The sequence below is a fragment of the Erpetoichthys calabaricus genome, chromosome 4 (assembly GCF_900747795.2).
Source record: "Erpetoichthys calabaricus chromosome 4, fErpCal1.3, whole genome shotgun sequence".
Classification (NCBI taxonomy): Eukaryota; Metazoa; Chordata; class Cladistia; order Polypteriformes; family Polypteridae; genus Erpetoichthys; species Erpetoichthys calabaricus.
In genome coordinates this window covers 217,714,979-217,735,410 of record NC_041397.2, presented here as the reverse complement: position 1 = coordinate 217,735,410, position 20,432 = coordinate 217,714,979, and the positions used below count along the sequence as shown (strand labels likewise).

General features: G+C 37.5%; 1 protein-coding gene across 1 annotated transcript in view; it reads left to right on the top strand.

The window, feature by feature from the left end:
* tenm4 (teneurin transmembrane protein 4) overlaps positions 1-20,432 on the top strand; it is a 679,712-nt gene that overhangs the window by 261,889 nt on the left and 397,391 nt on the right. The window lies entirely within an intron of this gene.

The following is a 20,432-nucleotide window of genomic DNA, read 5'->3' as shown; positions in this document are numbered from 1 at the left end:
TACCAATCCAGAAGCTTCAGTTTGTATTAACATTTGTTCAGACTACTTTAAACTAGAACGTGGTAACAGACAAGGATGCCCCTTGTCACCACTGCTATTTGCAATCGCCATTGAACCACTGGCGGTTCACTGTCGAAATGCTGATCATATAAATGGGATTATCAGAGAAGGACTGGAACAGAAAATTTCTCTATATGCAGATGATATGGTACTGTATATATCAGACCCACAAAAGTCTGTGCCTGCAGTCTTAACAGCACTTACAGAATTTCAAAACATCTCTGGTCTCAGAATTAATCTGAATAAAAGTGTACTCTTTCCAGTGAATTCTCAAGCATAAAATATTAGATTAGACACCCTACCTTCTATCATTGCAGTTCAGTTCAAATACCTAGGGGTAAACATCACAAGTAAACATAAAGCTCTTTATCAACAAAATTTCGCCGTCTGTATGGAAAAAATTAAGCAAGACTTGCATAGATGTCAACCCTTCATCTCACTCTAGCTGGAAGAATTAACGTTGTTAAGATGAATATTCTTCCTAAGCTTCTTTTTTTATTTTAATACATTCCAATATACATCAATAAATAATTTTTTAAGCAATTAGATTCAACAATATCCTCATTTATTTGGAACTCAAAACATCCACGTATCCAAAGAGCGACCCTACAAAGACCTAAGGCAGAAGGTGGCATGGCTCTACCTAACTTTCAGTTTTATTACTGGGCAGCAAACATACAAGCTGTAAAAACCTGGACACAAATAGATGAACATACACAGGCCTGGTCCGCAATAGAAGTAACATCCTTCTTTATATTCCCTGCTTTGTGCCCCAATAAATGCAAGGTATCGGCAATATACTAATAACCCAATTGTGCTTCACTCACTCAGAATATGGAACCAATGTAGAAAGCATTTTAAGATGGAGAAGCTTTTATCTGTGGCACCTCTGCAAGAGAACCACCTCTTTCAACCCTCGCAAACATATGCAGTTTTTAATATCTGGAAAAAATTTGGAATTAAATTACTCAGAGATCTTTATATAGACAACATCTTTACATTCCAAATTTAATCTTTCCAGCTACACATTTCTTTCACTATCTTCAAATTAGGAACTTTGTTAAACAGAACCTGCCGGTTTTCCTCATCTTGCACCCTTGTCCATGCTGGAAAAAATATTGCTCAATTTCAAGGCAATATATAAAATTATTTTACAGTCCCTCCCTTTCAAAGATCCAAGAGGGCAATGGGAAAAAGATCTGTTAATCAATATATCGGAAAGGGAGTGGAAAGTAGCAATGCCGAGACTTCACTCGAGCTCCATATACGCAAAACATACAATTATTCAACTCAAAATTATATATCGAGCACATCTGTCTCGCCTAAAACTGTCCAAAATGTTTCCAGGGCAAGATACAACCTGCGAACGCTGCAATCAAGTCCCAGCCTCACTGGGTTATATGTTTTGGGCCTGTGCCAAATTAACATTATTTTGGACCAAAATTTTTAAGTGCCTTTCAGACAGCCTTGGTGTCACAATCCCTCCTAACCCATTAACAGCTGTGTTTGGTGTTCTTCCAGATGGGTTTAAATTGGAGAAGGACAAACAAACTGTGATTGCATTCACTACATTTTTGGCACGCAGACTTATTTTGCTAAACTGGAAGAATCCTAACTCTCCTCTTTTAAGTCAGTGGGTAACCGATGTTTTATACTATTTGAAATTGGAAAAAATCAAATATTCAGTTAGAGGATCTGTATAGAATTTTTTTAAAACCTGGCAGGATATAATCAATAAAAGTTTACAATAAGCTCTTAAAGCACTGAGGAAGCAATTATCTCCACATTTCTTTTTCTTCTCCATTCATCTCTATTGGCCTATTAAACTCATCAATTTAGGAATGTTTACAAGCCTTAAGTTTTACCCTGTTGGCCATGCTCTCTCTCTCTCAGGAGTGGGGGTCGACTTATTTTTCAATCCTATTTTTTGTAAAAATTGATCGATTTGTATGAATGATTACAATAAAATTAATAAAATTAAAAAGAAAAGATGCTGAAGAATGCTGAGAGATCCTCAGTGATGTGGATCCCTAAGAACCTGAAGGTAACTCCTTCTTATCACAGCAAATCCATTAATACCAGTAGACACATTCTTGCCTCTACGTCTCCAGTCAGTTGCTTAGCTTTGCTGACACTGAGGAACAGATTGCTGTCATTGAGCCAATCATTGTGAATGTAGGCTGTCTCACCATTGTTGGTAATCAGACCCACCAATCACTTGTCATTAATAAACCTCGTTATATAAATAATTAGCTGCAGAAGCACACAGTGCATTTTTAAAATTTAAAAAATGCTTCACCTTAGAAAAAAAATTATGTGACAAATTAATATTTACCATAATTTTGAGGAAATAACTTTGATTTGAAAAATACCAAACCTTTCCTTTAAATGTAATATGTAATATCTAATGAAAAAATGAAACTAGTCAAACTGTAACTGACCAAACCTTTTGTTATAATTTTAGTTAGAATTCATCTAATTAAATTGTAGATACTGTTTCTCTAATTTGAATAAATTCAGGCTAAAATGATAATGAACTCCATCCTTGCTGAAAAATTTGTAAATATGAGTTTAGCTCTAACTATTTTCCTGCCAGATTGTACACAAATTTTCTATTATGTTAAAATTTAGAGCAACACTAGAAGTACATTATAATGTTTTTGAAAATGTCTTCAATAGTACTATATTTACTGTATATTTTGAAATATCTTAGCAAGGAGGTAATGGAAACAGCTATTAAAAATATAATAAAATGAGTGCAAGAGTGAGATGAAATTGCCAAACAAAAATGGGAATGCTGCTTTAGTGATGTGCAACAAATTTTCATTTTATTATGATTATTGCTTTCACTCATTATTCATACCCCAGATTCATCATAGTTGTTTTTAGTACATAGAAAACAGGTGTTTTATTTCAGTACCACTTTTAATTTACTAATGAAGTTAGTTTAGGTAAAATTATAATTATTTTATTGTTGTTAACAAGTAAAACAAGCTTCATTTTTCACTGCTAGCCTAGTAGGTGCAAGACAAATAGGCACAAAAGTGACAAGGAATTAGATTTCAAACCAGGAAAACACTGCTTTTGTGGTGAATCAGTCCTCAATAAGGGGTACTTTATCATTATAATTTTACTAAATGGAACTGTGAAACATGTATTTAAATATTAATTACTACTTTGTTTTGAAATTCAAATGTTTCTAAACTTTTTTTTCACTTTGTGTACTTTGGATTTGTTTCTTCTTGCACTTCTAAGGGTTAATATTCCAAGAATAAATAAAACTAGTGCAGAAGATAGTGCATCTAACTATAGAGCTCCCTGTCTCAATTAGGACTCATCAATGTCCTTCCCCCTAATACTAGAGAATCCCTATTGGTCTCAGTGTTTAAATCAAAGTTGAAGACTCATTATTTTAGCATAGCATACAGTTGGTAGAACTATTGCTAAAGCAGGTCCTACTGTTTATCATACTACTTTAAAATTAACTGTAAAACTTGTGTTTAATAGGCAAGCTTCCATTTTCCTACTCATCTGCATAATTTCACTGTATAATCCCTGTGAACTGGTTTAGAAATTCAGTGCTTTCAGGTAGGGGGCAGCACGGTGGCGCAGTGGGTAGCGCTGCTGCCTCACAGCATATATATATATATATATATATATATATATATATATATATATATATATATATACACATATATATATATATACACATATACACGATTGTTCAGGCTTATTCCTATACTTTTGAGTATGAAGCAGCAGGATGTCTTTGTGCTAAAGATTCTGTTATGTAATCTGATTTAATTTATACCTTTTCATAAGGAAGTAATAACAAAGTAGTTTATATTGAATTTAAAGGCATTTTTAAAGAAGAGTATATGTTAACAAATTCTGATAGGTATTGCTGGTTGTTTTATAGTTTCACACCACTTTCATTAAATACCTGAACACAACCACTGCCTTGGATGTTTGTTAAAGGAATGTTTAGCTCGCTGCATAACTACATATGCAAACGTGTAGTGAGGGCAGAAGAGTACTTGATTAATGAAAAATAAACAACACCAGCAGTAATACCATTAACACGTGACAAATTATAATTCAAATTAAACAAAAAACATAAAAATGAACATAAGCCTGGGAATAAAGTCCAACTAAAATCAACAGCTGTGTCAGGATTTCTGTTATTTTTTCTATCATTCTTTTAGTTTTTCTTTGTATTTTACATTTTTTTTTTCTCCTTTGTATGTTTTGTGGTCTTCTAATCACACTTAGTCTATTGGAGTTTGTGAATTTTGCTCTTAGTTTTGCCTTTTTGGAGTTTACATTTTGCTTTTATAGACTTTTAGCTTTGAGGTCTTGGTTTGATGCTCACTGCAATATTTTCTTCAATTTGTTCTTTTAATTGTTTTGTTTTTGAATTTTGAAAACTTATCTTTAAACTTTGGATTTTTGTTTTTAATATTAATATTTTATAACTTTGCATTTTCTTTAAATTCTTCATTTATTGAACATAATTAAATAATTCTAAGTTTTGTTTGAGGAAGATATTTTATGGTTTTGCTCTATCATTTTGGATGTAATAATCATAAGCCTTGCTACTGTCAAGTAGACAAGGATCAGCACCAAAATATTGTTAGGCTGAGAGAGGTATTTGGGTTTGTCAGTTTGGTGGCTGTACTTTTTTTAGTCCCTTTGATCATCTAATCATGTGTGCTTTAATTATCAATAAGGGTACTGTGTGCGGATTTTGGCCTTTATGGTTTATTCTGGAATGAGAAGTATGTGTTTGTTCTTTGTGCCTTTTTCATGGCAGATTTACACAATCCTCCTTTTTAATTTTATGGTTATTAAATTGTACTTAAATATTAGACAGTGTCTTTCAAACACTGGACCACCACCAGGACAATAAGCTCCAAAGACAGTCTACCGGATGATCTCAACACTTTCTACACCCCCTTTGAGACATCCAGCAACAGCACAGAGTGGAGACACACACACACCTGGACCACCCAACCCCCCTCCGCTCCCCCAACGGTCTCTTCAGGTCAGGTACACAATGCACTAAGGAAGATAACTCCCGTAAGGCAGCAAGACCAGACAACATCCCTGAGTGGGCCCTCAGAGCATGTGCCAATGAACTGGCTGACATTCTCTGCTCCATCTTCAACCTTTCCCTCAGTCAGAGCATCATTCTGTCCTGCTTTAAGGCTATAATCATCGTCCCCCTTGCTAAAAAAAAGCCCACGCACCTGCCTGAATGATTACAGGCAGGTAGCACTCACTCCAATCATCATGAAGTGTTTTGAGAGAGTGGTGCTGGCCCATATTCAGAACAGCATACCGGACACTCTGGACCCCCTGCAGTATGCCTACCGGCCCAACAGGTCCACTTCAGATGCCATCGTGGCCGTACTACATTATTCCCTCTCCCATCTGGAGAACAAAGACTCCTACATCAGGATGCTCTTTGTTGACTACAGTTCCGCCTTTAACACGGTTATCCCCCATAAACTCACCCTGTCTGCACTTGGCCTGCACCCCACCCTCTGTGACGGGCTCCTAGACTTTCTGACTGGCAGGCTTAGTCTGTCAGGATTAGTAATAGGATTTCAGCCATTATTATCACAAACACAGGCACCCCACAGGGATGCGTCCTCAGCCCCATCCTCTACACCCTATTCACCCACGACTGTGTCGCCACCCACAAAGATAACATCATCCTAAAGTTTGCAGATGACACCGCAGTGATTGGACGCATCACTGGCAGGGATGAGGCAGTCTACAGGAGGGAGGTGGACAGTCTGGTGTCATGGTGTGAGGACAACAACCTCACCCTCAACACAGACAAGACGAAGAAGATGATAGTGGACATGAGGAAGGAGAGGAGACCTCACCGGCCACTGTTCATCTGAGGGCTTGAAGTGGATAGGGTGAGCAGCATTAAATACCTGGGCGTCTACATCAGTGAGGACCTCAGCTGGACACTTAACACCACACAGCTGATCAAGAGGGCTCAACAGTGGCTGTATTTTCTGAGGAGGCTGAGGAGGTTTGGTATGTCGACTAAGATCCTCGGCAACTTTTACAGCTGCATTGTTGAGAGATCTTGACCAGCTGCATCACCGGCAACACTACTGCTATGGACCGCAAACACCTGCAGAGAGTGGTAAAGACTGCTGAGAAGATCACCAGGACCCCACTGCCCTCTCTGTAGAGCATCTACAACTGCAGAGTCCTCAGGAGAACTGCCTTGATCCTCAGGGACCCCACCCCCCCAACACAAACTGTTCAGACTTCTACCCTCAGGCAGAAGGTAAAGAAACATGAAATACAGGACTTCCAGGCTAAAGAAATCTTTCTTTCCCAAGGCCATTAGACTCCTAAATAACTTTATATACTTCTATTCTGTTTTTATAATTTATGCTGCCTCTGTTACTTATTATCTATCTGCTACTTATTATTTATATTTATCTTTATACATTGGTTTTGTCATTTGGTGTGGACAGCAAAGAAAGAATTTAATTGTACAGGGAAACATGTTTCTTTGCTATGCATATGACAATAAACTTTGAACTTGAACTTCAAAGGGGAGGGCACTTTTAGAGCTTGAATGTTCTACCTGTGTCTACATAGAATTTCCTCCAGGTGCTGAAGTTTTTCCCTACATGCTAACAATGTACAGTATGTGTTTAGGTCTATTAGAGATGCTAAATTGACCTTGTATGAGTGAGACTGATTGTGGGCTGATTTGGACAGGCACCACATCAAATGTGTTTACTGCTTTTTGACTAATGTCAGTATAGATTCTAGCTGCCATAGTGCTGAACTAGATTTGTTTCCAAATTGGATTGATGGATGTTTCTGTAATATGTTTACATTAAACCATACAGTTCCTGCCTAATTTCTGTAATAGCATATTTGTTAAGATTTTGTGATTGTTCTTTTTTAAAAATGAAGTCTGGCCATTTGGTTCCCATGGTGTTTGAGACAGAATTTAAATATACTAATTCATGTGTCACAAAAATGTGGTTAAGTCCAATGGCAGTTTAGTCAACCTCACATCTTTTGGAACTAAAACAGTCCATTTTCTGACAGAGGTTGTATTTTGCTTTAGTCTGAATTTTGATAGGTTTGAAACCTTTTAGATTAGAAAGGAAGGACTTTAACAAACTACAAACAATGGTCCCTAAATTGTCCCTGCACAAATGAGAACTAGAACATTGTTCTTTTCTATGGATATATTTTTCTTTTATGTTGCTAGTGGCAGCAGAGGTTTTACTTTGTAAAAGATGTAATTAGTCATTAATCACTTGCATCTTTACATCTGTCGTTTTGAACAAAAGTTGACGCCTCCTCCCCCCCACTGTCAACAAAGACAGCTTTTGTGATACTGAAAATCTTTTTCAAAAGACAGGCCAAATAGAGATATCTGTTTGACTTCTTTTTCCTTTTGGTCAGCTACTGAATGCATTAGTTTTAGGCAGAGAAGAGAACAGAATTCTAGGAGGCAGTACCATGCATGTTACTGTTTGATATATTTTGGTCTGTGTTCATTCTAGAATTCAATGCAATCCTTTATGTTTTAATTGTATTTTTTCAGTTTGCATTTTATTTTGTAGAATGTCATGATAAACTGACATTTCTTAACAATGGCATTACTAATCAGTGTATTATATGGTAACATGTATTATCTAACTATACTACTTGGAGATATTTCTTGTAATTTGCTTTTCATGAATCACCAAATGTGCAAATGTAATTCAGATATTCTCTCAGTCTCAGGTATAGTAAATTTTGTATTAAATTGAATGGCCAGCCTGATCTTCATGAGTGTACGTGCTAGCGCAGCTGTGGGAGGTTGGTGGAGTAACGCACCTGCTCGTGAGGGTGTGGTCTGTCATTTGCTTCATTGGCTTTTTGCAGTTCACAATTGAGGTGCTGTGCCCAGCACAGTAAGAAGGCGAGAAAAAAAGGAAAAAAAGGAGGAAAATTAGCCAGGCCAGCGAGTGAAAGATGAACAAGATACAGAGGTTAAATGGAGAGAAGACAGAGACGGGAAGAGTGAGCAAGAGCTCGCGTGCTGCAGTAAGCGAGAGGCAGGTGGTCAGGCATGGGCTTCATGGCTGCAGGAGGCTGAAGCTGAAGAAAGGCCACTCCTACTGAGTGACTGCCAGAGAGTAGGAGCAGCCCAATTGACGGTGTCTCTCACAAGGGCAGTGAATGAGTGGCGGGAGAGGTTTATGTGGTTTGACAAGTTGCCCCACAGACACTGAGGGAAGGGTGACAGGGAACATAGCCAGGATATGGAGGGTGACTGCACCTGTTGGTCTCCTCCTCCTGCAAGTTTTGAATGGGATAAGGGGAGGAGGTGCCAGGTTTAAAAGGGCAGTATTCAGGGTGCAAAGCTGTATGGATCATCTCTGGTTTTAACCTCTGAGTTTAGTGGATTGTTTATTTGTTTTAAACCTTTGCCTTGTTTTTATGGATTATTTATTCATAGTCACCTCCTCCCTCGCTTGTGAACAGGTTTACTACTTAACCTCTTCAACTTGGAATAGTTCTGCCATCTCACCTGAAAATAGCAAACTGTTCTTTTTCTAAGTAAGATGACCAAGATCACAGATTGGGTGGTGCTGAATTTTATCCCAGTAGTGTGCTGCAGTCAGTTCTTAGCATTGCACAAATAACATTGATAATCAGTGCTTTTCCAAAGTACACTTTATTACAAACTCAATAGATTAGTTAGAGCTTAAATGCACACAAGAAAACTTAGTACTAGGGTGTATTATGGATGTAATTAGAAGTCAAGCAAAACGACGCCTGAAGAAGTGGCCTGCGTTGCCTCAAAAGCTTGCATGTTGTGATCTTTTTAGTTAGCCAATAAAATTTGTCATTTTGCTTGACTTCTCTTTACAAGAAAACATCATCAGCAATAGATTGACTTAATTTCTGTCAAATTTAATAATAGTGTCTTCTTTAAAGTTGCTGTCCTGCTACCTTTCTGAAGGATCTAAAGCCAGTCCCAGCCAGTCAAAAACCACTTGTGTTGGAGAAACATATACTTATATAGATTATTATTAATCTGATCTATAAGACTTGCATGTTAATGCAGTATATGCTTTGCCCTTCTGATTTAGGATTGTAAAAAGTGTGTTTTGTTTGCAGTCAAAGCATCCAAAGAAAGCAAAAACACAGCCTCCCTGTCACATGTGTAACAGTTGACAGTTAACTGTTTTCAGTGTGTGTTAAAACACCACAGTCAGAAGAAACCAATAGGAAAACATCATCTGCAATGAGTAAAGATGCAATCCTCAGCTACTCAAACTTGGTGCTCTAAGAGCATCATTTGTAGCTTGATACAATGTCCTTGAAAATCACAAATAGCACAGGAAATAAAACACATCTTTGGCAGAGTTCCCATTCCCACGTTAAATGTTCTAAGCCTAATTCCAAGTAAGTACAAACAAATGTTATTGCACCAATAAAGGGACTGAATGCAGTCTCAGAACCATGTACTGTTAGATTACATCCTACAAGGTACCAATAGGCATGCAGGCACAAATCTTCTCCAAGTCAAAAATCACATGAACAGAAGATTACCAAACTCCCATGACTCCTCAGATATTAGATGATATGTGTATGAAGTTGATCGTTGACCTTCAGCCAATGGGAGTTTGGCACCGAGTTTAAATATACGCAGGCTTGTAGTTCAATGTGATGTTTAGTATGGATATTCCATAACCAACACAGAAATGCTTTAACAATTCATTACTTGAAATCATAACAGGTAGGTAATTTTTTACCCTGTTTGCTTTTCATGAATCACCAAATGTGCAAATGTATTTCAAATATTCTCTCAGTCTCAGGTATAGTAAATTTTGTATTAAACTGAATGGCCAGCCATGGACCACTGCAAATTTCCTTCATTTCCCATATGAGTGCTGAAATCGTTTAGTAGGAGTACATGGTCAGTAGATAATATTCTTTCAGGCACAAAAGTAATTGTCACTTCATTTGGAATTGGGTAAGTCCCACTATGTCTAACTAGTATATTCCATGTCCAACATGTCATAACTGACTTCCACCCTACACATTACAGGTAGTTAGCCTAGATAGCTGCTTCAAGTACATTTTTGAGGTTGAGATCAAGTGTTCCTTTTAAAACGTTATTTACTAATGAAGGGTATCACATGTCCCACAAAAATATGTTTGCAGATTGGTTGTTAGTAAGACATTTAAATTGATCTGTGTTAAACCAGTGTTGTTTTCAGGTATCACATAATAACTCTAAGAGAAAAAAATAATGAAGTGAAAGTAAATTACTAATTAATATCAATGTGACAATAACAGAACATTATTTCACATTGAGAAGCGTAATTTGTTTTCCCTCAAAACAACACTGAGATGTTCAAGAATTATTAATTCATTCTTTAAAATGTATTAGGATTGATATGGCTTATTGTATCAAGACATATACCTTTGTAAAACTGTAAAGTTTAAGGTAATCAAAAGGACAATCTCATCAGTCAATACAGCTTGAAAAAAACCTACAGTACTTAATCCTGTCCTTAGCTTTTAACATTTGTTCCTCGGGTTGTGCACTCCAGAAATCATGATTGGTGATGCCATTAAAAATTTATTTGGTTTTCAAATAAATTATTTGCAGTGTATGTAAACTTCCGTTCTTGATGAATATAGAAGGGGAAGAACTATTTTCTCCTAGTAGACCGTCCTGAATGGGATGTTTGCCCATGAAGGACATGTGTCAGGTGTCACAATGCAGTTCCCCTCCTGAACAAAATAGCAGAATGGTGTCTGGTGCATCTTAAATGACTAGTAGAACTGGTAGGAGAACCTCTGGTGCTATTTATAATTTTGTATTTTTTGGAGTAAAAATGTAAATACCATTTATTGTGATTTTTTTAATGAAATATGATTATACTTTATCACTGATCACTTTACTGATTGGGTAAAGGTCTGCTCAGATATAGAGCAAAATGGAAATTACATTTTTTCATCCTTTTTCATCATTCTTGTACCAGTGCTACACAAGCTTTCGCAAATCTTCACATTAAAAAAAATTCAGCTTAGACAAGGGACATGTTTAACTTTCTTCATTTTCTGCTGCGGGGAAAAACCACAGCCTCTTAAAGCATGTTAAAAAGTGGCAATGAAATGAAATGAATCTGACTGGCTTCTCCATGCTGCATGAGAGATGTTTTAAGTTCTCATAGCATATGTTTTAAAGTGATTCAAGAAAACAGGCTGCAGAATTGGGCAAATATTGTCATGCACAAACTAAATACCTTTTGATAGTTGGTTTTTACTGTTTACTGTCACTATGCTGTGCAAAGGGCCCTTGTATTTCTACACCCCTTATTAATTTTGTTTACAAAGCGCTGCCTGCTAGTCTAGGAAGGGTTGTATAATCACACAGTTAATTATCAGTTTTACCTTTTGCAATGCTGGAAATTAATTAAAGCAATCAACAAGACACTCTAAGAGATGCTCATGGAATCAAGTTCAGTGTAGGTTAAGTGAGGGATCTCTTTCACTTTCCGGTCTGGATGCCAGAAATCTAAAGAGATCTGTACAATTTCATAAATCAATGAAAGTCTATATAATAAATACTTTCACTTTCTCTGTGGTGGTTTTGCATGGCCATAGATGTTCTTGTACAAATATCCTGTACATGCTTGTTGCAATAAACAACATGTGCTATTTATAACATAAGGATACTGTAGATAGAAAGAAAGAAATGAAAGACAATAGCAAACAACATAAAATATAAAATTATGAAAGTTTAGTTGATCTTTTTCTCGCCTAACAAGAGACATATCTTGTGAATGCTGATCTGTCAATTCATATGGTTAAGATGGCTAAATTCTTTAGCCCATTAAGTAAGCTTCTGCTGCCTGCAAGTGGTGTTCATTTACTCACAGATAGCCTCTGTGCTGGCTTGCCTCCACCCACACAGAGTTTCTGTGTGTGTGTGGGTGTGAGTTGCTGCTTTACACTTTCCTATTGGATTTAGAAAGAGTCTCATAACACAGCTACAACTTATCCTTCACAAAGGTTATTACCTTTTCAGTTACAGGTACACCAATACTACAGTACAATACTAGTGCTGGCTTTGTCCCATCTAATAAGTTAGAATTAACAGTTCTTGGAATCAAAGTGGGTGTACTTACAGTTCTGGTGTATATGCTTTATTCCTTTCCTGATCATATTTATCCAGACATGTGGAAGAATCTTTAGCATGCCTGGATCTTTAGGATGTCATTCTTCGCCTTGGTTGCACCTTATGTTGCGGGAGGTACTGCAGTTTCTTTTTGATGCTCAAACGCACTGTATTGGTTGTCTTGTTGCTGGCAGCATTGTCTTCTGAGCCATTCGTGATCAGTCATTTGCTGTCTGCTTGAGCACTTTCTATCTTAGCAAGATTTGTACTAATGGGACATCCAGTTCCTGTTATGGATGATCTTTCATTTTTCAGTCCAGCCCTAGTTACCATTTGGAGTAGAAGGGATTGCTCCAATTTCATTACATCCAAATCTTTTAAGCACTGCTGTCTCTGCTGTACATCAGGAGGTGTGGCAAAGTGGACCAGTAAGCTTGATAGAAAAAGTAATGAGTTAGGGTGTGTCTAAGGTTTTTAAAGGAAGGAATAGAGGTCTTGTCATTGGCATTTGGGTGCACATAAAACCATCCTTTTGGTTGACTATTGGTGGAAAGTCCTGTCCAACATTGTTACTCATTCTTGAGTTATGGTACTTTGTTCGAACTTGGGTATCTGGCTTGTGCCTCTGAGAGGTAAGGCATGAAGTCTACATTCCAAAGATGGGCCCACTGAAAATGACACTGAGTGTCTGACATTGGCTTGCTAAGCCAGGAATTGTGTTCCTGCCGGGCAAAATGGATAATGTCAATTGTGTATCTGTCCTACACTAGTTCATCCTGGTACATCTGTAAGTAGAATGGCAATATTGTCCACAATATGTGTGAGACATCTGAACAAACAATGTGTACTTTTTTTATAAATGGGTACTTATATGTATAGTTATAATCTATTATTCTTCTCAAACACACTTTATTTGAAACCTCTTTCTTAGTGTACGTTGTTCAGAGTCAGTTTAAATGAATGGTGATTGATGCACAATCAGATGTTGTGAAGTAGTAAAACTGCATTACCTCATGATGTAAATGATATTCCAGTCTACTCTGCAGCAGGATATGCCACCATCATTATGCTTTTTAGCATTAAGAGCTGCCTTTATTCCTAATGATCATGTCATTCTAGTGCTCAGGCCTGATAATTTAGGTTGGTGTATCAGGACCTGTTCGTAGGTGTTTTTTTATGAAAAAAATGAAGTTATTTTCAGTGTAAATTATATTTATCATTTATAAAACATAATGTGTACTTAATTATCTTATCAATGAACTAATTAAGTAAAAAACACATTCTTTTAGTGAGACATTAGTAAATGCTCTTAACTCAGAAGACTTGAATTTTATTTTACATGAAGGTGTTATCATTGACACAGGTTTTACCTTCAGCCGTATCATTTTGTGATTTCTAAAACCTGCTTTCTCCAGGTTAAAAACATTGCAAAATTGAGGTGCTTTAATAGGCCTCCACACAATGGGAGGGAAACGCTCCAAATTAAATGAAAAGTAAAAATTTCTAAAATATTTAGTGCCATTCTTTTTGTAACTTGAGGTAATCTGTCAGGATTTTGATCTTGCTCACTCTCACATAATCTTTGTGCTCATGACAGTTTTGTTCACAAGGCAACAAGAGTGGGAAAGTAGAGATGGGAGCAGCTTCCCTAAAGTCTGCTCCATTAAGCCTCAAAGCAGCTGTTTGGTAAATTTTGGATTGAAACAACTATAGTGATCAACATGAAACTGAAAAAGACAAAGCCAGTTGTACGCTGTGCAGCTGCTCAGGGAACACGACAAACCTGTAACATCATTTGTTTAGACATCAACATATTATCAGTTCATAAACATTTGAGCATAGTAGTAGTCTGTAGCTACCATATTTTACATGCCCTAAGGTTACTCATTATACAGATTTAAGTAAAAGCAGTCATTCAGTTAGCTTAAATTGCAGAAAAATGAACTGTTACCTTTAAGTGTGGGACCCTCAGTTTCAAGAAACCCTTATGTAAAACCAGAAGTCAGTCTCAGGAGAAAGTCAGCCTTAATCCTCGGATTTCACATGCACAAAAATGTCTTACCTGATGCGCAAACTTGATTAGAAAAAATATGAAAGGTATTACTTATCTTATTTACTTATTATATATCTCTTATATATATTTCTCTTCTGGTTCGTCCTGCTTCCACTTCAAAACCGGTCCCGCCCACACGCAGCCGACACGGCATTTCTCGATTCCTATTCGTCGTCTTCAATGTCATGCACTATACTGGCCTCATGAGCGTAATACATCCAACAAGTACTCGAGGTGCTGCCACAATGGTAAAGTAGCTTTACTACCTTTGCGGGAGCCACCTGTGTCTTTACAACAGCTTCTTACACAGCAAACATCAGAAGCTAAAAATTATCGTGAACACATTTGAGAATACAACTCTTCTCTAGTGTTTGCTTCCATGGGTGCATAGATAACTACCTGGCCACGGACCATACTATTTTAAAATACATGGGCAAATTTATCACCAAATCTCTCCACTATACGCTAACACTTCTACCTCTCGAGGATATGGACAGTTGTATGTTTTTGACACAGCGCAAGCTTCTGAAGTACGCTTACAAAATAAAGCAAACTCTGCATGCAGCGAAAATGTACTTCTACAGCTAGATTCCATGCTCAGAACCATTAACTCCTTCGCTAAATCATACAAACACATGCATGAAATCGCTTAGTCCAATCCAACAGCATCTGTACAAATGGTTTTCAAGGAAAACCCTGGTCAGGATTTATGATGATACAATGCCCCGTGTGAAAGATAAAGGCACTGTTGACCCCTTGAACCCTCAGATCAGACATCAGACACCAGATTAAAGTCCAATAATAATATTTATTTGAACAAATATGTGCACCAAGCACTCTACACTCCACTATACTCATATAATATACAAAAAACCAATACAATAATCAATCCTCCACTCCCAGACACGTTGCCACCCTTCCACCCAGCTCAGCTCACTCGTCTGGGTTTCCCACAGTCTTTTATAGTCCATGACCTGGAAGTGCTCCTGAACCCTTGTCCATGTGACTTGTTAGCACTTCCGGGTCGGATGAAAACTCTCCTTCTTCATCCCGGAAGTACGTTGTTTCCTCTGTCGCGGTAATTAAGACGCACTTCCGGGTTATAGGGCACATGTAAGTCCTTGAGCCTCCCTGCAGCGTTCTCTGGTGGGCCCCACGGTGTCCAGCAGGGTTGGGAATAAAAACTCCATTGTCCATGATTCCCTGCTGGTCTTTGGGGCACTTCCATGCTACAGGGAGGGCTCCATCTAGTGGCCTGGGGGTATTGGCCGGGATGAACACCCGACATTGCAGCGATTTTCATCAACAAGATCTGCGTGTGGAACTATCAGATGCATTGCAAGCAAACGCTGAAAATAAGAACATACGTGTAGGCAAAATGATCATATTACCATCCACATTTCCAGGAAGTCCAAGATACATGCAACAAAACTATCAGGATGCCATGGCCATAGTACGTAAATTTGGAAAGCCTGATTTATTTATCACTTTCACACATAATCCTACTTGGCCGGACATTCTACACACACACTGCGTCTTTCAAGAAGTATTTATTTCTTCTTGAAGTCTGTTATCCAAACTCACGTAAAGAAGTCTGCAGTGCACTGTTTCACAAACATCCAGGAGGACTAACATTAAATTCTGAAACTGGGTCCATTTTTGACAACAATACCCTGGACCCTGAGTTTATGCTTAGGAATAATAATTTAATTTCAGTGGTAGTATTGTAAATATCAGTTTTGTTAACAATGGATTTATGTAATACAGTAATCCCTCCTCCATCGCGGGGGTTGCGTTCCAGAGCCACCCGTGAAATAAGAAAATCCGCGAAGTAGAAACCATATGTTTATATGGTTATTTTTATATTGTCATGCTTGGGTCACAGATTTGCGCAGAAACACAGGAGGTTGTAGAGAGACAGGAACGTTATTCAAACACTACAAACAAACATTTGTCTCTTTTTCAAAAGTTTAAACTGTGCTCCATGACAAGACAGAGATGACAGTTCCGTCTCACAATTAAAAGAATGCAAACATATCTTCCTCTTCAAAGGAGTGCGCATCAGGAGCAGAGCATGTCAGAGAGAGAGAGAAAAGCAAACAAATCAATAGGGCTGTTTGGCTTTTAAGTATGTGAAGCACCGCGGCACAAAGCTGTTGAAGGCGGCAGCTCACACCCCCTTCGTCAGGAGCACAGAAAGAGAGAGAGATAGAGAGAGACAGAGTTTGTTTTTCAATCAAAAATCAATACGTGCCCTTCGAGCTTTTAAGTTTGCGAAGCACCGTGCAGCATGTCGCTTCAGGAAGCAGCTGCACAGAAGGTAGCAACGTGAAGATAATCTTTCAGTATTTTTAGACGAGCGTCCGTATTGTCTAGGTGTGCAAACAGCCCCCCTGCTCAATCCCCCTACGTCAGGATCAGAGAAAGTCAGCGCAAAAGAGAGAAAAATAAGCTGGGTAACTTCTCAGCCATCTGCCAATAGCATCCCTTGTATGAAATCAACTGGGCAAACCAACTGAGGAAGCATGTACCAGAAATTAAAAGACCCATTGTCCGCAGAAATCCACGAACCAGCAAAAAATCCGCGACATATATTTAAATATGCTTACATATAAAATCCGCGATGGAGTGAAGCCGCGAAAGGCGAAGCGCGATATAGCGAGGGATTACTGTACATTAAAATAAATGCTTATATTAGTCATTATTAAGGTTTTGAATAATGTTTCAAATCTTCAGTAATATTACCTTATGGCATATGGCTAATAGACCTTTTATAGCTATTGTAGCAGTACGGGGCGCTAGAGCTCCCTTGAACCCTTAGATACCACTCCAAACACCAGGTAAAACTCCAATTATTATTTATTTTATAATAATAGTGTGCACAAAGCACCCTCCACTCCACACTACACATACAATACTCAATAATCGATAATCAATACACTAATCCTCCTCTCCCAGACACGTTGCCACCCTTCCACCCAGCTCAGCTCGCTGTCTGGGATTTCCCATGGTCCTTTTATAGTCCATGACCCGGAAGTGTTTGTCCCTCAGTCCATGTGACTTTCTATCACTTCCGGGTCAGGCAAAAACTTCTCTTTTTCTTCAGCCCGGAAGTATATCATTTCTTCCGTTCCCGTGAGTTGGAAATACTTCCGAGCTATACGGAAAATATAAATCCCTGGGCCTCCCTGCAGCGACTCCTGGCAGCCCCGACGTTATCCAGCAGGGCTGTGTATTAAAACTCCATAGTCCATGATGCCCTGCTTGAATTCGGGGCATCTCCACGTTGCAAGGAGGGCTCCATCTAGCGGCCTGGGGGTATTGGCCAGGATGAATGGTCGGCTATATCCCACACTATATAACTGCAATAGACAATGGACATTTTATATAAATCAATCTTTATTTTTATGCAGGGAACAGTAAGCATTACATAAAAATTACACTAAATCAAGTGTCAGTCTCATGATTTCTTCCACAAGCTTCAACAATCAACAACATAAATTGTTAAATAGAGTAACTCTTATCTATGTTTGTGTAAATAGCAAACATACTTGGTCTGTAAAAGAAACATTCTTTGTTCTGTACTTTTTATAGAGTTTTGAATTGCTTTTTGAATTGCATTGATACATAACACAATAAATAAAGAATTACTTACAGAGAAGAGGCACAATATTGTTTCAAAGAGTGTAATATGTATTTCATGTCTGTGCGGTGTGTGTCTATAAATACTCATATTTACAGTACACACATAACATTTATTATGTAATATTGCTATTACATTCAGTAATACATAAATGTTCTTTGTCACTTTTGAGGGATGTAGCACTAGAATGGTTTCTGAAGGGACTTCCTTCTCCATTACCCAACTAACAAAAATAAGCATTTTTTTTATGAAAATCTTACTTTAGACTAATAGGATTTACTAAACCTCTCAATTTTCTTGGAGTCTAAGCTAGCTATTCAAGTATTAAATTCCTTTGGTGCTGTGCATTGTACACTGTATGATAAAATACGATTGAGATGATCTTCTTTGTAAGCTTTGTCATAAAGATAAAGGATTTAGGAGGATGCTGTTAAGCTGAATGTTTATACAACTATTGGAAAATAAACATGAGCTGTGAAAAGATTTTTGGATATTACAGTATTAATAAGTGGAAGGTATAATCTACAATTTCCATGAGGAGGACTGTTTCAGATGTACGTTTTGAGTAAATTCTGGACCTTTAATCTTTATGGTAGTTTTGACATAATACCAAAAGGTGATCTGAGTCCACTGAAACACATTCATTTTAGGTTTTAGACTGTATAATTTAGATATTACAAGTGTGGAGTCATTATAAAATTGTATTATATTTGCTAGTGAGGCAAATCAAGATAAGACCATGCGTTGAGAGTCATTGAGAGATTGCATACTTCAGCTTTTCTAAAAAAAACCTACTGTGCAGTATAACAGAACTTTGACATAGTCTAATAGTCTAAGGTTGATTGAAAAGGAAAAGCAATGCAGATTCCACTTTGTCCATGCAACCGTGGACCAGCCCTTTGTTTCTTGTATGAATATTAGACAGGTCATAGAGAGTTGCCTGTGCAATCAAACATGTATTTTGGGATAGTAGAATATTTATTGTCAAGGAAAAATTTAGTATTTTATGTAATGGGTAAAAAAAGAGTACCAAGTTCTAGGACCAGTGCTGCAAGCTATGAAGTCTTTTTATTTGTGGATCTTGAGATTTGTTTGCGTTGTGATGTAAAATATGGTGATGTAAAATATCTGTCTGTGAACCTAGATTAAATTTAAGAAGGCCACTGTTTTAAAAAGTTGCCTCTTTATTAACCTAGTGAAGGATGCATGTAAGAGAATCAACAAATGGAGAAAAAAAGTACAAAAGAAACAGAAAACAAAAACATTCTTGCGGTTCTTGTGTTCATGCCACAACATGGAGAATTTGAGTAGCTTTGTTTTCTCCCAATTGTCCAACTTGTAACTCTCCTATGACATTCATGTGGAATTTTTGACTTGGAAACCTTTATTTACCATCTGTCCGATAGCACTTGAAGACAGCATTTCATTGCCTACTTCAGCAGGTTTTGAACACCTCCTTTCACTGTCTGTTGGAAAGTCTTACACACTTGCTCATTTTTAATTTCCAATAAACAGTAGTCCTTCTTTCTCTAAACTTCTGCACCGCTCTCTCCACTCTCTGTTTCCCTCTGTACTTTCACTTGCCAATCAATCAAATGGTTTTTCTTGCACCCCTCCCAATTTGCATTTTCTGTGGAAGGCACTTTTAAGCCTCAGCCAGGGTTAACATCTGAGGCAATACCCTTAACCATTTTTGGGGTCAGGAATGGCCTCTGCAACAGCTAGAGATAGCCTCCAGAAAGTATACCTAATGTATTACATCTCATTTTTAAATTGGTAGTCAACCTATGTGGTCTGTTCACCATAAAAAGTAGTAGGGGGGTATAAATAATGTAGTAGACCTCCCTACTGCCACCAACTGAACTTGGCAATTTCTAATTACCCCTTAGTAATACTTTGCACAATGCTCAAATGTACCAGTTGATTAGCTGTATAATACATGTACCTGATAGCTGAGATTACATTGTATTAGTATGTATTTACTCTTGAGCTGATTTGCAATTTTTTAATTAATTATTTTCTGGTGGCACAAACTACACTTTTCATATTCATGGAAACAAATACTAATTACTGTTATTTGTGTGGACAAATATGAATACCTCCAGCAAAATCATATATTTTTTAACAGATGCACACTTGAATAATGTTTTTAATTACTAAGGTATACGTTCCCTCCAAGTACCTACAAGGCTGATGTGATGTATTAGTCTTGGGGATATGCATAATTTACTTTCAAATGTACTGTTGCTGAGATCTCTTTTTTTACCTTGTTCCATTAAATTCATTCAAATCATAACTGATTAATACTTCAGAAGCAGTAGCTTCTAAGATTGTAACAAGAAAGAGAGTAAATCATCAGTTAATGAAAAAAATCTTTTGTGACTGCAAAATATAAGATTTTTAAAGGTATATGTGTGAACATATTCTTGGGTCAGTTTAAGTTTAACCTTATCCCTACTGAGATCAATATGAGTTCACTTCTCTACTAGTTAAAG